General features: G+C 45.7%; 1 pseudogene; it reads left to right on the top strand.

Moving 5' to 3' along the window:
- Window positions 1–2,026: 2,026 nt before the first annotated feature.
- Window positions 2,027–2,145, top strand: LOC134930707 (5S ribosomal RNA; annotated as a pseudogene).
- Window positions 2,146–18,512: the final 16,367 nt, after the last annotated feature.

Raw genomic sequence — 18,512 nt, 5'->3', positions numbered from 1 at the left:
AATGTGTGGCTCCAACACATCCAAAACCTGAGTGGACATTAAAGAAGCTAAGGTGAGTGTCATGTTAGGTATTCTCTACAATACTGTGGTGTTTAAACTTACACAAGCAACACTTAGCCATAACCGCATATGTATTTTTAGACTCACCTGCATCAAATATCTTGAAAAGGTGGGCTGTGAGATCCCAATGACGTCGCCTGCCACAGCCTGGAAGCTCCCAGTAGCCATAAAGTGTAACACAGCCAGGAGTTTGTGTAGGCCTGAGACAGAGCGAGAGCGTGCTGTCTCAGGGTCTATGCCCAGTTTGACAAGGTCATACAGGTGGAAAATGTTGTTTCTATTTAGGCGGAACATCTGTATGACCCTATCATCGGACAATGCATTTAAGTTTAAACGCCCTCTAAAAAAACGAGGCTGGCGCAGCCTCCGCGGTACCTGGACAACCTGTTGGCCATGTTCACTTACCTGGTCCTGATTCCTGGAAGCCTCATGGAGCAGTCTAACGTATCCCACAGCCAACAAAAAACCATTGCCACACACCACAGCCGCCATTTCAGAGTGAGAGAAGTTCAGAATGTGCCTGAAACACTTTTATAGGCCCAAAAAATCAGGTGTGAGTAATGGATAATTAAGTACACATGTAAACGCGGTTTCAAAAGGCTGGCGCGTTTTTTTTTAGGAAAAAAATGCGATTCGTAATTTTTCGCGGCCGCGAAAGCATTTTCGCGGCAGCAAATACAATTACGAATGGTTAGTAAATGACCGAGATTCATATCTAAACAGGCGTAATTTGACTGATGGTGTATTCATTCGTAATTTTGCACTTGGACTGGAAAAAAATTACGAATGCCCTCATCACTGCCATGATTACTGTTTAGTAAATGACCGAGATGCCACTTAGAAGAAAAAACGCCATCACGGTCAAAATCGGGAGCTTAGTAAATATACCCCACGGAGGGAGTTATTCAGCTGCAGTGATTGTGCAGTGTATCTGGGGGATGCAGCTGCTTATGCACTGATTGTTAATAATATATTAACATAGATTCACTGTTATGTTGATATATTATTAATAAGCACTTATTGCACACTAGTTACAGAATATGCACATTACTTCTGGCTGAGGAGAGAAAACTTAACAGCCATGAAACACATCATTCAGTCTGTAAGTAAACCAAATTAAAAAAATATATATTTTATTTTGCATACTTTGCTAATTGGATGATTTTAGGTTGGCTTTTTTTTTAGGTGGACTTGGATTTATTATATTATCCACTATCTAGCCTCCAGGGAGTTTGCCACCCACAATCACATTGAGCAGGAACAGTGAGTTGAGAGCACTGTACCACAGGGGCTCCACCTCCTGCAGGCTTATGCTGCATGAATCAGATCCAACCACTGAGTCACTGGGGTATATTTACTAAGCTCCCGATTTTGACCGAGATGCCGTTTTTTCTTCAAAGTGTCATCTCGGGAATTTACTAAACTCAAATCACGGCAGTGATGAGGGCATTCGTATTTTTTTGGAAGTCCTGAAAAAAAATACGACTGAATACACCATCGGTCAAATACGCCCGCAAATTAGTAGAACTTGGTCATTTACTAAAAAGTGCAAATCTCAAAATAGCCAAACACTGCCGTGAAAAATTACAATTCGTAAAAAAGTGCTAAAAAAAAACAGACCTGCTTTTTTGAGCCGTGATTGTATAGGCATGCACGGATCCATGAGATCCGTGCATGTATATCAGTGGGAAGGGGTGGGAAAGTGTTAATTTTCCCCAAAAAAATTGCGTGGGGTCCCCCTCCTAAGCATAACCAGCCTCGGGCTCTTTGAGCCGGTCCTGGTTGCAGAAATATGGGGAAAAAATGGACAGGGGTTCCCCCATATTTAAACAACCAGCACCGGGCTCAAATTATACTCACATAATCCATGGTTGAAGGCTCCTCGGTAAATCCTTTTGTAATCCACGTACTTGAAAAAATAAAAAAACGGATACCCGACCTCGCACTGAAAGGTGTCTACCGTACCATCTACAGTCATACCATGCTGGATCTGCCCGATCTCGTCTGATCTTGGAAGCCAAGCAGCATTGGGCCCGGTCAGTACCAGAAAGGGTGACCCTCTGGGAATACTGGGTACTGTAGTTCCACCAAGGTATATACCTTTCATTGTCCAGCAGAACCCACACATCAACTTACACTGCAAGAATACGCAGTCTAGTTGATCATCTCAAAAGGAGTCCGACCATCCATATGCCGGGTTCTTCTTCTTGTATCTCTCATATGAAAACATACAGTACTTTCAATTAAAAACTCATAGAGATAACGAGAATTCTTTATTTTCGCAGTGGACATATGTCTAACAATAAATACTCGCCTAGAATCCAGAGGGTGTACAGACAAATTTTCTGTCACCCACATTCAATAAGCGAGTGACATATAATTACTATATCGTCTTCTACACATTATTTAATACTTGTTTTAATTTACCTTGCTGTCCTATACAGTAAAGATTTTTTCACATAAATAATCAAATTTGGACGTCTGAATAATTTATTAAAAGTTACGTTTTAAAGATTTATACATATTTCATGTTTCACATTACTGTTTTTTGATTAATTTATAAAGTGTGCCCCAGAGAGACATATCAACTAGCCCCTTCTTTTTTGCTTCTTTGCAAAATCACCCATATCCACTCCTAGATGGGCCAGGTGTTTGTGTCGGCCACTAGGGTCGCTTATCTTAGTCACACAGCTACCTCATTGCGCCTCTTTTTTTCTTCTTTGCGTCATGTGCTGTTTGGGGAGTATTTTTTGGAAGGGCCATCCTGCGTGACACTGCAGTGCCACTCCTAGATGGGCCAGGTGTTTGTGTCGGCCACTAGGGTCACTTATCTTAGTCACACAGCTACCTCATTGCGCCTCTTTTTTTTCTTCTTTGCGTCATGTGCTGTTTGGGGAGTATTTTTTGGAAGGGCCATCCTGCGTGATACTGCAGTGCCACTCCTAGATGGGCCAGGTGTTTGTGTCGGCCACTAGGGTCACTTATCTTAGTCACACAGCTACCTCATTGCGCCTCTTTTTTTTTCTTCTTTGCGTCATGTGCTGTTTGGGGAGTATTTTTTGGAAGGGCCATCCGGCCTGACACTGCAGTGCCACTCCTAGATGGGCCAGGTGTTTGTGTCGGCCACTAGGGTCGCTTAGCTTACTCACACAGCTACCTCATTGCGCCTCTTTTTTTCTTTGCGTCATGTGCTGTTTGGGGGGTGTTTTTTGGAAGGGCCATCCTGCGTGACACTGCAGTGCTACTCCTAGATGGGCCAGGTGTTTGTGTCGGCCACTTGGGTCGCTGAGCTTAGTCATCCAGCGACCTCGGTGCAAATTTTAGGACTAAAAATAATATTGTGAGGTGTAAGGTGTTCAGAATAGACTGAAAATGAGTGGAAATTATGGTTATTGAGGATAATAATACTTTGGGATCAAAATGACCCCCAAATTCTATGATTTAAGCTATTTTTTATGGTTTTTTGACAAAAAAAACTGAATCCAAAACACACCCGAATCCGACAAAAAAAATTCGGTGAGGTTTTGCCAAAACGCGTTTGAACCCAAAACACGGCCGCGGAACCGAACCCAAAACCAAAACACAAAACCCGAAAAATTTCCGGTGCACATCTCTAGTTCCAGGCATTCGGGGAAAGGGGACCCATGTGAAAACATGGGTCCCCTTTCAGTGCGAGGTCAGGTATCCGTTTTTTTATTTTTTCAAGTACGTGGATTACAAAAGGATTTACCGAGGAGCCTTCAACCATGGATTATGTGAGTATAATTTTTTCAACAGGTACACCATGGATTCTACTGGAGAAGAGGACCGACCTGCGTGGGAACATAGGTAAGTATGTATGTATGTTGGTGTGCATGTATGTATTAAAGTTATACTTTCAAGGTGTGTGTGTGATGTCTTTTTTGGGGTATATTTTTAGTAGTAGTCCTACAGGTACCAGCGGGCCCGTTTTTCCTCCGCATGCTGGTACTTGTTGTTCTCCAAGTACCAGCTTGCGGGGGAGGCTTGCTGGGCCTTGTAGTACTGCTACTAAAAACAATATTCATAACTTTCAACAAAGGCTATCAGCCCCCCATCCGCAGCCCATTGGATGGGGGGGGACAGCCTCGGGCTTCACCCCTGGCCCTTGGGTGGCTGGGGGGGACCCCTTGATTGAAGGGGTCCCCACTCGCCCAGGGTACCCCGGCCAGGGGTGACTAGTTGGATATTTGATGCCACGGCCGCAGGGCACTGTATAAAAGTGACCCTCGGCTGTGGCATTATCTGTCCAGCTAGTGGAGCCCGGTGCTGGTTTCAAAAATACGGGGGACCCCTACTCTTTTTGTCCCCCATAGTTTTGGAACCAGGACCAGACGCAGAGCCCGGTGCTGGTTGTTTAAATATGGGGGAACCCCTGTCCATTTTTTCCCCATATTTCTGCAACCAGGACCGGCTCAAAGAGCCCGAGGCTGGTTATGCTTAGGAGGGGGGACCCCACGCAATTTTTTTTTACAGTTTAATTTTTTATTTTTTTTTACAAGGTGAACAATGAAGCCCAGCACGGATCTCTCAGATCCGGCCGAGATTCATTGTATTAAAGTCGGCAGTGTTTTACAATTCACTCACGTAAAACACTGCAAAAAAAACGAATGACATCGACATCGGAAAACCCGAAAATGCAGAATACGGCAGCTTAGTAAATTAGTCGTAATCAATTCAAAAAGTTGCAATTTTACACTTTCGATGTCATTCGTGATTGAACTTTGACCTCAAATGGAAAATTACGAATGTTAGTAAATATACCCCACTGAGTCTACACAGTGGCCCTCATTCCGAGTTGATCGCTCGCAAGGCGAATGTAGCAGAGTTACACACGCTAAGCCGCCGCCTACTGGGAGTGAATCTTAGCTTCTTAAATGTGCGACCGATGTATGCACAATATTTCGATCACAAACGAGTTAGCAGTTTTTGAGTAGCTTCAGACTTACTCTGCCTGTGCGATCAGTTCAGTGCTTTTCGTTCCTGGCTGACGTCATAAACACACCCAGCGTTCGCCCAGGCACACCCACCGTTTCCCCGGCCACTCCTGCGTTTTTTCCGGAAACTGTAGCGTTTTCAGCCACACGCCCCTAAAACGCCGTGCATCCGCCCAGTAACACCCATTTCCTGTCAATCACAATGCGAACGTCGGAGCGATGAAAAAGCCGTGAGTAAACTTACTTACTTCATAGTAAAGTTACTTGGCGCAGTCGCAGTGCGAACATTGCGCATGCGCACTAAGAGAATTCTCACTGCGATGCGATGAAAAACTCCGAGCGAACAACTCGGAATGAGGGCCAGTGTACAACTGTCTCAACTCACTGGCAGACTCAGGATGAATCATGATTCATGACATGACTCAGGCACAGCAGCACAGCACTCACTGACAGGTGAGTCGTGACTGCTCCCTCCCCCCTCCCACTGGGTGTCACCTGGTATAGCAACTGGCCAATCACAGCTAAAGACAGCAGAACACACTGACTGAACAACACACTGAGTTTCCTCCCTCTGGCTGAGAGAGGCTGCTGCTGCAGCTGTCTCGACTCATTAAACAGTGAGTGACTCGAATCATTCATACTTCCTGATGATTCGAGTCACTGTGTTGAGACAGTGAGTCAGTAGCCATCTCTAGTATGGGAGCATAAACGGAAAGCTTACGGACAGGGGGCCCAGGGCATAGTGCCGGGCAGCGCTATTTAACAGAAGATAGTAGCAGCTGAAGTACAAATAGCATTGCGAGCACTAAAACATGCAGTGCAGAGATTGGTAAATGAGGTTACCATCTACCTTCTGTTAGAGGCTAAAATAAATAAAAAGCCAGCAAAAAACGGCGCAGGGGGTTAAATAATCACAAAAAAAGCCGTAAATAACGCTCTAAATGGAGCAAAGAGGGGCTTGATGGATGAGGGCATATACTGTGTGTCATACATTCTTTGAGCACTACAGTGCTGAGCACTACTAAGATATATACTTTATATAGACACTGTCATGTGCTGTCTCCCTTTATGCAGGCAACGTGAAATATGGACTAATATCACAGCTACAAATTAATCAGCTGCTGAAACAAACAGCAGTGTTAATCACATGCACTTAGAGGTGTAGCTAGGTGCCAGGCTGCTCAGGCTATATTTTTGCACTCGCCTTCCCTGTACTGAGTTGGGGGCCTGACCAACATGTGGCAGCATGTTACATTTGAAAAAACAATATTTAATTTGGTGACAGGACTGGTTCAAGACCTTGTGGAGCTCAGGAAAATCGCTCATGTTTAAAATAAGGACAGTGCGCGCTGAAGGAACTCAACAAAAAATATAGGGGTGTGGCTTCATGGGGAAGGGACATGGCCACAGAATAGTACCAATTCACATTACACCACACAGTAGTGTTCCTTATTCATATTACATCACACAGTAGAGCCCTTTATACATGTTACATCACACAGTAGAGCCACTTATAAATGTTACACCACAGTAGAGCCGCTTATACATATTACACCACAGTAGAGTTGCTTATACACGTTACACCACACAGTAGAGCCACTTATACACGTTACACCACAGTAGAGCCGCTTATACATGATACACCGCAGTAGAGCTGCTTATATACGTTACACCATACAGTAGAGCTACTTATACACGTTACACCACAGTAGAGCCGCTTATACATGATACACCGCAGTAGGGCCCTCATTCCGAGTTGTTCGCTCGTTCTTTTTCATCGCATCGCAGTGAAAATCCGCTTAGTACGCATGCGCAATGTTCGCACTGCGACTGCGCCAAGTAACTTTGCTATGAAGAAAGTAATTTTACTCACAGCTTTTTCATCGCTCCGGCGATCGTAATGTGATTGACAGGAAATGGGTGTTACTGGGCGGAAACACGGCGTTTTAGGGGCGTGTGGTTGAAACCGCTACCGTTTCCGGAAAAAACGCAGGAGTGGCCGGGGAAACGGTGGGAGTGCCTGGGCGAACGCTGGGTGTGTTTGTGACGTCAAACCAGGAACGACATGCACTGAACTGATCGCAGATGCCGAGTAAGTCTGAAGCTACTCTCAAACTGCTAAGTAGTTTGTAATCGCAATATTGCGAATACATCGGTCGCAATTTTAAGAAGCTAACATACACTCCCAGTAGGCGTAGGCTTAGCGTGTGTAACTCTGCTAAATTCGCATTGCGACCGATCAACTCGGAATGAGGGCCTAGAGCCGCATATATACGTTACACCATACAGTAGAGCCGCTTATACACGTTACACCATACAGTAGAGCTGCTTATACACGTTACACCACAGTAGAGCCGCTTATACATGATACACCGCAGTAGAGCCGCATATATACGTTACACCATACAGTAGAGCCGCTATACACGTTACACCATACAGTAGAGCTGCTTATACACGTTACACCACAGTAGAGCCGCTTATACACATTACACCACAGTAGAGCTGCTTATACACGTTACACCATACAGTAGAGCCACTTATACACGTTACACCACAGTAGAGCCGCTTATACACGTTACACCATACAGTAGAGCTGCTTATACACGTTACACCATACAGTAGTGCCGCTTATACACGTTACACCACAGTAAAGCTGCTTATACATGTTAAGCCACAGTAAAGCTCCTTATACACGTTACACCACAGTAAAGTTGCTTATATACGTTACATGTTATGCCACAGTAGAGTGAGTTATACATGTTCCGCCACAGTAAAGATGCTTATACATGATGTTACGCTACAGTAAAGCTGCTTATACACATTATGCCACAGTAGAGTTGCTTATATACATTACATGTTATGCCGCAGTAGAGAAGGTTATACACGTTACACAATGGTAGAGCCACTATGGAAGTAGCTGTATTGAAATATTTTCTTGTTTTAATTCAAATAAATGAAAAACACTATCAGCGGTATGTAATGAAGTCTGAGTTCGCCAGCGATGTGTGATGCCGGCCGATCTCTGAATTTTTTTAAAGAGGCCAACACTAACAAGGCAAAACCATGCCTTGTAAGGGATTGCCCCTTTAAAAAAAGGTCCAAGATCGGTCGGCATCCCGCACCTCCGGCAATCTCGAAATCCATTACAACCCGCTGCATATTTGCCCAGACTAACCTGAACTCACAACCCCCCAGCCCTCAATGAGAATAATGCCCCAAATGTGAACCCCCCACAGACCTGATAACCCCCTCATCTCTCAATGAAAATAAAGCACCAAAACGGACCACCATATCTGATAATCTCCCAGTGCCTCAATTAAAATAATGCCCCTAATAAAGCCCCCCACAAATTTTATTAATGGCATTCTATATATGCATGACCAGCTTTGCACAGTACAGTGTTCAAGCTGCAGATGTCAACATGGTGACAGAAGACTTAGAATATGATCAAAACATACTTGTGTAAGGCCGATACACATTGTGCATTGGGGGAGAGAAGATTGGATGAGCTGAATCATCAGATCTTCTGTGTATGTGAGTATTGGGATTACCCTCTATTGGTGGGAATTGTTGATACATGAGTTTTTTTCCCTCTGTTGCTTTTGAGGCATTGTAGACTTCATGAAAATCCGCCATTATTAAAACAAGTGAAATTTCGCAAGGAAAGAAGGAGAAATTGTGACAGTTGGAACTGATCATTATTCATTTAACTGCATTATCGTTTGTACCCTAATTAAGAAGCGTTGGGATCAATTTTATATTGTAGCAGAAACAAGTCACTGTTTTCACTAGTAGCAGAACCCTTCATTTCACTGGAGCAATCGTTGCAATGCCTCCAGGGAGAGAGCACATGATAAAATCCTGTTAATAACATTAAGTAAATAAAGGCATGCAAACAGTAGAGGTACAAACTAAAGCCCCCTGTGCAGGAGAGAGGAAGCTGATAGATAGATAGATAGATAGATAGATAGATAGATAGATAGATAGATAGATAGATAGATAGATAGATAGATAGATAGATAGATAGATAGTACTCAGTACTATCACAAGTAGTAAGATGTTGTGTATCACTATATGAAGTCTCCTTATGTCACTCCCTATTGTATAAAGGGCGTCAGCTATATCTTAAATTCAGCATTGGTATGTATGCTGATGCAAATTAGATAAAAAGCAAATAAGATATTTTCAAGCGACCACTGGTGACATACAGTATAAAAAAGGATAGATTGTGTGTTCTTTTTAAAAAAAAGGTAAATACAAAGTTTTATTTGGACTAACACTAAAAGTTCACAGAGATAAAATACATAGGGGTAAATATACTAAAATTCGTATTTTTCCGAATGACGTTAAAGTTCAAACACGAATGACATCGAAAGTGTAAAATTGCAACTTTTTGAATTTATTACGACTAATTTACTAAGCTGTCATATTCTGCATGTTCGTATTTTCAGATGTCGATGTCATTCGTATTTTTTGGCAGTGTTTTACGGGAGTGAATTGTAAAACACTGCCGACATTAACACAATGAATCTCGGCCGGATCTGTGAGATCCGTGCTGGGCTTCATTGTGCACCATTCGTAAAAAATAAAACATTGTTAAAAATCTCCCCCAAAAAATGCGTAGGGTCCCCCCTCCTAAACAAAACCAGCCTCGGGCTCTTTGAGCCGGTCCTGGTTGAAAAAATATGGGGAAAAAATTGACAGGGGTTCCCCCATATTTAATCAACCAGCAGCGGGCTCTGCGCCTGGTCCTGGTTCCAAAAATATGGGGGACTAAAAGCGTAGGGGTCCCCCGTATTTTTGAAACCAGCACCGGGATCCACTAGCCAGGTACATAATGCCACAGCCGGGGGACACTTTTATATTGGTCCCTGCGGCCCTGGCATTACATACCCAACTAGTCACCCCTGGCTGGGGTACCCTGGAGGAGTGGGAACCCCAAGGGGCACCCCCTCCAGCCACCCAAGGGCCAGGGGTGAAGCCCGAGGCTGTCGTCCGTCCCCCCCCCCCATACAAGAGCGGTGGATGGGGGGCTGATAGCCTTTTTGACAAAATGTGAATATTGTTTTTAGTAGCAGTACTACAAGGCCCAGCAAGCCTCCCCCGCAAGCTGGTACTTGGAGAACCACAAGTACCAGCATGCGGAGGAAAACAGGGCCCGCTGGTACCTGTAGTACTACTACTAAACAAAATACCCCAATAAAAACAGGAGACACACACCTTGAAAGTAAAAGTTTATTACATAAATCCACACCTCCAAACATACATACTTACCTATGTTCACACGAGGGTCGGTCCTCTTCTCCATGTAGAATCCATGGGGTACCTGTGGGAAAAATTATACTCACATAATCCAGTGTAGATCGGTCCTCTTCAGCGGTTGACCGAAAGTAACCTCACCGCTGACCACAAAGTTCCCACCATTGGTTACAATGGAGCGCATAGGCGCTACATTGTATCTGTGCCGTGTGCTGCCTGACAGACACTACAGGAGCACACAGCTAATCAGGAGGGTGCCACGACATGGCGCTCCCTGATTGGCTGAAGGAACCCTCTTAGACAGAAGTCGGGGGGTTCCTGGCAGTCGAGGAAAGGGGTCCCATGTGAAAACATGGGGCCCCTTTCAAAGCGTGGACAGGTGTCCGTTTTTTATTTTGCAAAGTACGTGAATTACAAAAAGAACAGAAGAGGACCGATCTACACTGGATTATGTGAGTATAATTTTTCCCACAGGTACCCCATGGATTCTACATGGAGAAGAGGACCGACCCTCGTGTGAACATAGGTAAGTATGTATGTTTGGAGGTGTGGATTTATGTAATAAACTTATACTTTCAAGGTGTGTGTCCCCTGTTTTTATTGGGGTATTTTTTTAGTAGTAGTACTACAGGTACCAGCGGGCCCGGTTTTCCTCCGCATGCTGGTACTTGTGGTTCTCCAAGTACCAGCTTGCGGGGGAGGCTTGCTGGGACTTGTAATACTGCTACTAAAACCAATATTCACATTTTGTCAAAAAGGCTTTCAGCCCCCCATCCGCCGCCCTTGGATGGGGGGGACAGCCTCGGGCTTCACCCCTGGCCCTTGGGTGACTGGAGGGGGGACCCCTTGATTTAAAGGGTTCCCAATCCTCCAGGGTACCCAGGCCAGGGGTGACTAGTTGGGTATGTAATGCCAGGGCCACAGGATCCAATATAAAAGTGTCCCCCGGCTGTGGCATTATGTACCTGGCTAGTGGAGCCCGGTGCTGGTTTCGAAAATACGGGGGACCCCTACGCTTTTTGTCTCCCATATTTTTGGAACCAGGACCAGCCGCAGAGCCCGGTGCTGGTTGATTGAATATGGGGTAACCCCTGACAATTTTTCCCCCATATTTTTTCAACCAGGACCGGCTCACAGAGCCCCGAGGCTGGTTTTGCTTAGGAGGGGGAACCCTACGCATTTTTTTTCTCCAAATTTAACACTTTCCCACCCCTTTCCACTGATAAACATGCACGGATCTCATGGATCCGTGCATGCCTATCAGAACACGGTAAAAAAAAGCAGGTCTGTTTTATTTTAGCATTTTTTTACGATTTTTATTTTTTCACGGCAGTGTTTGGCTATTGCCCTGTACAGCCTATCTTGCAACCGGACACACCCTTGGACAGCCCACCTTGCTACCAGCCACGCTCCCATGCACCTACCATGTGCCACCTCCCAGGGAGGGGGCAGCAAAGTAGGTAAGCATTTCTTAGCATCATCAGATCTGTCTGGGTTTACATGTATAGACAAAATTATTTGAGGAAGCCTACATCCACAGAATATCTGTGGTTAGTTCTTCAAGATGTCTGGAACAACCTCTCTGCTGAGTTCCTTCAAAAATTGTGTGCAAGTGTACCTAGAAGAATTGATGCTATTATGAAGGCAAAGGGTGGTCACATCAAATATTGACTTGATTTAGATTTCTATTCTGTTCATTCACTTTGCATTTTGTTAGTTGATAAAAATAAACTATTCACATTTCCATTTTATAATGCATTCTTACTTTGAAACATTTGTTCCATACCTGCCTAAAACTTTTGCACAGCACTGTAAATGTATAAAAGTATATTGTCACAAGATCCTGTTGCCTATATTATTCATATGAAAAACAGAGTATGACATATAAAGATGCTGTCTGTACATCATCGTCCGAAACATTCCTACACATGTTCTCTTTTTTAATATTTTTTCCATGCATCTCTGACCTCATCATTATATCCAGAGAAGAAACAATACCCTGAAAAGAGACTCACACAATTTAAGATAAGTATCTTTTTGAGTCCCTTTTTCCACGATCTTCTATCCTCAAAGACACAGTAGCGCCATCTTCTTCACTACCTTCGCATTTTCTACTTGAACATTTTTTGGACTAAGTTGGGATAAGTCCAACTGTGAAGTAAAGAGGCTGCCACCAAGTCAAGTGAAGCGCCAAGTAAACATTAAAAAAAAATATATATATTTTCCTGATGCAGCACAAGACACTAATGGTGTGTACACACAGTGAGATTTTTTCTTAGGATTTTGACTATATAGTCAAAATCGTAAGAAAAGTTAATGCAGATCGCAAGGGGAAAGTTTAGTTTCTGGTTTGACGTCACAAACACGCCCTGCGTTCGGCTAGCCACTCCCCCGTTTCTCCAGCCACTCCTGCGTTTTTACCTGGCACGCCTGCATTTTTTAGCACACTCCCTGAAAACAGCCAGTTTCCGCCCAGAAACAACCACTTCCTGTCAATCACACTACGATCACTCAAGCATTGAAAAAACATCACTCGAGCTTGTGTAAATCTACAGTTTTGTGTGAAAGTACTTAGCGCATGCGCGCTGCGTACCATGCGCATTTTTGCAATTTTTTCACTTGATCGCTGCACTGCAAAAATCGGCAGCGAGCAAACAACTCGGAATGACCACCATGTGCTTGCGATACTGACAGGGCCGGTGCTAGGGTGTTCGATGCCCTCCTGCAAAAAAATGGATTGTCGCCCTTCCTCACATAAATCTAATAGGGACAGATGCGCGCCGCAGGCAGGCAACAAAAATTTAGGGGCGTGGCTTCATGGGGAAGGGGGGTGACCACAGAATATTATATTATCTGTCCCCAGTCCTGGCACCTGTGCTACCACATTACCTGTAACCAGCCCTGGCGCTTGTGTCACCTGATTATTTGTCCCCAGTGTCACCCCATTAGCTGTCCCCAGTATCACCCCATTAGCTGTCCCCATTGTCACCCCATAATCTGTCCCAAGACTCAGCCCCTTATCTGCCCCCTGTGTCACCCCATGATTAGCCTGAGGCACCCTGTCATGATGCAGCCCTGGGATGCCGTGCCTGTGTTCCCCAGCAGTTGCACCCCGGCTGTGAGTGTGACTCATGGCCGAGCTGTCAGTTACTGCAGGCCCCACCCCCATCTGCCGGATTGTTAGGGTCTGGTTGACAGCGCAACCTGTCCTCACGCAAGGCTCCATCAGCAGAATGGAGAGCGGCTCCCCCTCCCTGCCTCCTTACCTCTGCACTGCATGACATGAAGCTGCCCTCACGCAAGGCTACAGAGGCAGGGAGGGGAAATGCTGTCCATTCTGCCGGCGCCGCTGCCTGTCACACAGAGTGACAGACGCAGCGGCAAAAGGCAGCACCAGCAAGGTCTGTAAAGCAGGGAGAGCGCCTATCCAGCACGGTGCCTTCCTGCATTGCAGACCTTGCTAAGCGGGTAGCGCTGGCCCTGGTGTACTACCCCTGCCCCCCTTCCACGCATACTACACTGCAGCTGCTACCCTGAACTACACTCCCCACACACTACATCACCGCTACCCTGCATCCCCCACCCAGCACACACGATACTACCACTGCTACCCTACACCGCACACACTACATCACCGATACCCTGCATCCCCCACCCCGCACACACGATACTACCACTGCTACCCTGCACCCCACACACTACATCACCGCTTCCCTGCATACCCCACCCCGCACACACGATACTGCCACTGCTACCCTATACACTACATCACCGCTACCCTGCATCCCCCACCCCGCACACACAAAACTCCCACCGCTACCCTGCACCCCACACATTACATCACCGCTACCCTGCATCCCCCATCCCGCACACACGATACTACCACTGCTACCCTACACCGCACACACTACATCACCGATACCCTGCATCCCCCACCCCGCACACACGATACTACCACTGCTACCCTGCACCCCACACACTACATCACCGCTACCCTGCATCCCCCACCCCGCACACACGATACTACCACCGCTACCCTGCACCCCACACACTACATCACCACTACCCTGCATCCCCCACCCCGCACACGTGATAATACCACTGCTACCCTGCACCCCACACACTACATCATCGCTACCATGCATCCCCCACCCCGCACACACGACACTAAACTGCTACCCTGCACCCCACACACTACATCACCGCTACCCTGCATCCTCCACCCCGCACACACGACACTACCACTGCTACCCTGCACCCCACAGACTACATCGCCGCTACAATGCATCCTCCAACCCGCACACACGACACTACCACCGCTACCCTGCACCCCACACACTACATAACCGTTACCCTGCATCCCCCACCCCGCACACACGAAACTCCCTCCGCTACCCTGCACCCCACACACTACATCACCGCTACCTTGCACCCCCACCCCGCACACACGAAACTCCCACCGCTACCCTGCACCCCACACACTACATCGCCGCTACCCTGCATCCCCCGCACCGCACACACGACACTACCACCGCTACCTTGCACCCCACACACTACATCGTCGCTACAATGCATCCCCCACTGAACACACACAACACTGCCACCACTACCCTGCACCCCACACACTACATCACCGCTACCCTGCATCCCCCACCCCGCACACACGACACTACCACTGCTACCCTACACCCCACACACTACATCGGCGCTACCCTGCGTCCCCCACCCCGCACACACAAAACTCCCACTGCTACCCTGCACCCCACAAACTACATCGCTGCTACCCTGTATCCCCCACCCCGCACACATTAATATGAACCCCCTCCCCATTACACATTAATACAGTATGACACTTCTCCCCCAGCACACATTAAGAGGACCCCCCCTCCCCAGCACACATTAGTATGACCCCTTTCCCCAGCAAACATTAATGACCTCCCTCCCCAAGCAGAGTAATAGGGCACCCCTCTCACATTAATAGTACCCTCCCTCCAAGCACACGTTAATAGGCCACCCCTCCCACAGTAATAGGACCCACCTCTCCACAAGCACAGGTTAATAGGACACCCCTCCCCCCCTTCTCCAAGCACAGATTAATTGGACACCTTTCCCCATCACACAGTAATAGGACCCCCCCTCCCTAAGCACTAAGTAATAGGATCTCCCCTCCCTAAGCACACAGTAATAGGACCCCCCCTAAGCACACAGTAATAGGACCCCCCTAAGCACACAGTAATAGGACCCCGCCTAAGCACACAGTAATAGGACCCCCCCCCCCCTCTCTAAGCATACAGTAATAGGACCCCCCTCCCCAGCACACAGTAATAGGACAGTTTCTCCCCCCTTTGTTTATCTGCAGCAGCTGCACTAACCTGAGCCTTGACTCCTCGTGAGGCTGGCAGTTAGTGCTGCTTCTCTTTTCACGGCTGCTCGCTCCTCCACTACACACAGGTCAGTGTGTATCACGTGTCTTTCTGTGCAGTGGTTGCACTGCCCATACTTGATTCCACCACTGACGGACAGGGAGGGGAGAGAGGTGGGTGGTGCTGAAAACTGTGCTGTGTCTTCAGTCACAGAGGGGAGGGAAGAGGGGTGGGTGATGCTGCTGCCTGTCTTCCTACGTGATAAGTGCAGCGGGGAGGAGCAAGCAGGAAGGGCCCAGACGGAGGAGGAGATTGAAGAGCCTCTGTACGGTATCGTCTAGTTTCTCTTCGTGCTAAGGACCTTTCCTTAGCACGAAGCCAGTTACAACACAGTTACAATACAGTGAGACAGGTGCTGCGCGTCAGCAAGGTTGCGGAGCTGGGACAGCGCCTCTCTGCCCCAGCGCCTCCCTACTTTGCAGACCTTACTGAGCGGGTAAAGTCGGGCCTGGATACTGACTATGTGCCCCTGTCGCATAGTGAGAATCGGGCATAGCCCAAATCTCACCGTGTGTATGGGCCATAACACTGAACTGATGCAGGACACTGATGACGGAGACACGTCCTCTCTTTACACTCTCCAATGCCAGAGTGAAAATGGCAGCGACGCGCGGCGACTTATATGGAATCCAAACCCCGTTTCCGTGTCAGGCGGTAAAACACGAGCCTGACTCGGATCCGGGCACAGGTGGTGACATACGGGCAGGTTCAGTTCTCTGACTGTTTGCTGGTGAACTCCTCTTGATAGATAGATAAGCGTTTGAACTTTTTAATCTTGTACACATAATCTTTGGCTACCTTGTGTCCTTGGGACAGTTTGCTGCTGATCTCCCCCCTTTTATGATGGACAGATAAGCTTTTTATAATTTTAAATCTTGTACATGTGTTGTCTAGCTATTGTATGTTTTTGTATATTAAAATTGTATTTTATTTTGTGAAGTCTGGGCTACGGATTATATCTTATTGGGGATAAGCAAATTTCTCTAATTTATTGCCCTTTATTGCAAATGACACCATTTGAATTTGAGAACGGTACACACTATGGTTATCATTCCGAGTTGTTTGCTCAGTAAATTTCATCGCATCGCAGCGATTTTCCGCTTAGTGCGCATGCGCAAAGTCCGCACTGCGACTGCGCCAAGTAAATTTCCGGCGATCGTAGAGTGATTGACAGGAAATGGGTGTTACTGTGCGGAAACAGGCCGTTTTATGGGCGTGTGGGAAAAAACGCTACCGTTTCCGGAAAAAACACAGGAGTGGCCGGAGAAACGGGGTAGTGTCTGGGCGAACGCTGGGTGTGTTTGTGACGTCAAACCAGGAACGACAAGCACTGAACTGATCGCAGATGCCGAGTAAGTCTGAAGCTACTCTGAAACTGCTAAGAAGTTTGTAATCGCAATATTGCGAATACATCGTTCGCAATTTTAAGAGGCTAAGATTCACTCCCAGTAGGCGGCGGCTTAGCGTTAGCAACTCTGCTAAAATCGCCTTGCGAGCGAACAACTCGGAATGACCTCCAATGTTTGTTGTATTTCTCTTTTTACATGTAAATCCTAAATGATGAACACCGGCTGGAAGTTCTTACTTACCAGATAAGTGCCCAGGGCCATAATTCTACCTACCTGATTATTTCCGTTATAATTGTTATTACACTCATAAGCGCTTATTTTCTCTGGAATGTATTTCTACTTTTTCCCCTTCACCTCTTCACCCACCTCCACTTTTAAGCTCAAACTAATATATTATTTAATTTACCAAGTTTTTAGACCCATTCCAATTGGTACACTCATTGGTCTATACGTAATTTCAGGCTACCCTTACTTTGCTCTCATTGGGCATTTGGTATGTATGGAATCATTTGCACTACCTGGCATTTTAGTACTGTTCGAATATTTAGTCTCTTTATTTTATTATTCAAATTCTGTACCCCTGAGGAAGTTCCGTAAGGGACGAAACACGTTTTGTATATCAGTCATTCTACATCTGTGTATGCTGTATGTTGAATACATGGTGACAAGGAATGCAGACTTGAATGTAAATTGGATGAACACTCCAACATATCTCTGTGACATTGTACAAATGCATTGTACATTTTATGTATTTATATGATTAAATATGTTATGTAAACAAAATTAAGATCTAATTCTATTATCTATAATTCTGAATTATGTATTTCCTAATGATCAGCATGTTGTAAGACATTGAACAGTACTTCACCATTAGCACCCTCAGATACGTTTGTTAGATATATATATATATAATATATATATATATATATATATATATATATATATATATAGTCCCACAATCACTCAGCGGCACTCAATGGGTACTAAAAACCAAACGTACTAGTCCATAGTTCTATGTTTCGGTTTTATTTATCAAAACCGTCATCAGGAATTTGAACACCGGGAAGCGTGGAGTGCCAGGGAACACGAATATGATAGATAGATAGATAGATAGATAGATAGATAGATAGATATACACACACACGTTTGTACAGATTTCCTCATATAAGACAGAATTGCCATAAAGAGTACAAATGTTTAAACACCCCCAAATAGTAAAAATACCTTTAGATTTTCCTGCTTTTCCTATTGTAGTAATTTGTGTTCTCAGTCTCACAGAGCTCTCCAAATCCCGATGTATACCCAGAAATCAGTCCCAGTAATGAGATGTAAATATCTCCATCATGTGTATCACATCAATAACTGTAAATATTTTCATGTAAATCAGTCAAACTGTATTTCTATGCGTAAACCTGTTTTTCCTGTCGCTCAGCCAACAGTATAGATGTGCATTGTACATACAGATA

Source organism: Pseudophryne corroboree, chromosome 5 (genome assembly GCF_028390025.1).
Source record: "Pseudophryne corroboree isolate aPseCor3 chromosome 5, aPseCor3.hap2, whole genome shotgun sequence".
Lineage (NCBI taxonomy): Eukaryota > Metazoa > Chordata > Amphibia > Anura > Myobatrachidae > Pseudophryne > Pseudophryne corroboree.
The sequence above is the reverse complement of the archived record's forward strand: the minus strand, read 5'-3'. Positions and strand labels throughout refer to the sequence as shown.